General features: G+C 48.2%; 1 pseudogene; it reads left to right on the top strand.

The window, feature by feature from the left end:
• The first annotated feature begins 597 nt into the window (after positions 1 to 597).
• LOC114616036 lies at positions 598 to 1,104 on the top strand (annotated as a pseudogene).
• Positions 1,105 to 1,943: the final 839 nt, after the last annotated feature.

Raw genomic sequence — 1,943 nt, forward strand, 5'->3', positions numbered from 1 at the left:
TCGGAAGGAGGCTTCAATCTTTAAAGACCTCGGAAGGAGGCTTCAATTTTTAAGGTCCTCGGAAGGAGGCTTCAATCTTTAAAGACCTCGGAAGGAGGCTTCAATCTTTAAGGTCCTCGGACGGAGGCAAGCAAAAGTGAAAGTAAAAAGGCCAGCGGGATATGTTCGTGCCGGGAGGAGTGGATAGTTTTTCTAGTAGTGGCGATCACGATTACAGTATCCCTGGTGCTGTGTTTTTGCCTTAACTGTCACCAGCCAGGGCGTGAGTGCCGCTGTTAACTACCTTAAACAGAAGGCTCTACAGCAGTTTGTCCAGGAAGTGGACCGCATCGCCCCTTGGTTCGTGGTATCGGGACAGCTTACCTTGGCCACCTGGGATAAACTGGGGAAGGACATAGAAAGGGAAGAGAGGGAGTGAAGGTGAAGAATTGGAAACATTTCCTGCCAAGTACAAAGGTGTGGAAGAGAAAGAACACGGCATAAGTATACAAAGATCAAAGAGGCCAAGGGTAGTGAGGCTAAAATAATACAGACTTCAAAGAGAGGGACGAATCTAAGGACTGTGGTAAAGCGGCGGAAAGGTTAGAAAGTGAAGCCATGGGTAGCTGTTGTAGCTGTCCAGATAAAGACACTGTCCTAGATAACCATAGGAACAAGTTTAAGGTCGTTAACATGGATGATGATGGCAATGATCTAGACTCTGGTTTCATGGAGCTCACAGACACAGAACTGATTCTGTACACCCCGAAGCGAGACTTGGTGAAATGGCACTACCTCTGCCTGCGACGGTATGGCTACGACTCAAATCTGTTTTCTTTTGAAAGTGGTCGATTGTGTCAAACTGGACAAGGAATTTTTGTTTTTAAGTGTGCCCGTGCAGAAGAATTATTTAACATGTTACAAGAGATTATGCAAAATAATAGTATAAATGTGGTGGAAGAGCCAGTTGTAGAAAGGAATAGTCATCAAACAGAATTGGAAGTCCCTAGAACACCTCGAACACCTACGACTCCAGGGCTTGGTGCTCAGAACTTACCCAACGGGCATCCCTGCTACCCCTCGTTTGGAGATACTTCATCTCACCCCTCAAGCCGACACTCTCTTGTGGGAAGTGCTCACAAAATAGACTATTCAAGGCATAGGGATTGTACACCGACAGTCTTTAACCTTGATATCAGGCGCCCCAGTTTAGAACATAGGCAACTCAATTATATACAGGTGGATTTGGAAAGGGGCAGTGACTCTGACAACCATCAGACTCCAGAAACGACAACCACTCCCCTCCTACAAACCCCCACCCGGCGCACAGAGCTGTACACTGTCATAGACATTGAGAGAACTGTTGCTGTGTCCAACTTGCAGAAAGCACTGCCGAGAGACGACGGTACCTCTAGGAAGACCAGACACAACAGTACTGACCTGCCCATGTGAGCCCAAAAACATTGCATTGTGAAGATTTTCAGGGTATAGGAGTGCTAGCTGTTGCCCTAGTGGGCGTCTGTGTTCTCTGCCTGTCTTGTATCTGTCATATGGTCAGGGCCCAGAGACTGAGAGGGCGCTGGTAGTGCGTGCCTTTCAGGCCATTGAGAGGGTGTGTATCTCCACAAGCATGGCTGGTAGCTTTGAAGCATTAGTTGCTCTCATTACCCCAAATTTTAGGTCTGGACAGCCCTTGCACCCCTAGAAGCCTATAGGTTTCATTGCACACGGGATGGGTGTCTATTCCATTTTTCTTGGGCCCAGCTCTTGCACCTGGTGGGCTTTGCCCATTGCACCCAGTAGAGTGAGTCCCATGGCTTGAGCCTGTCTGCCCTTGATCGTGGGATCCTACATGATGGAGCTTGCTTGATCGGGCAGTCACAGCTTGAAACTGCTTAAAAACAAAAAAGGGGGAACTGTGGAGCGCTGCTGCCACGCCTTAAAGATGGTGCCTGCTTGCCCTT

This window comes from Grammomys surdaster, unplaced genomic scaffold (genome assembly GCF_004785775.1).
Source record: "Grammomys surdaster isolate TR1022 unplaced genomic scaffold, NIH_TR_1.0 232846, whole genome shotgun sequence".
In the NCBI taxonomy this organism is placed as follows: Eukaryota; Metazoa; Chordata; class Mammalia; order Rodentia; family Muridae; genus Grammomys; species Grammomys surdaster.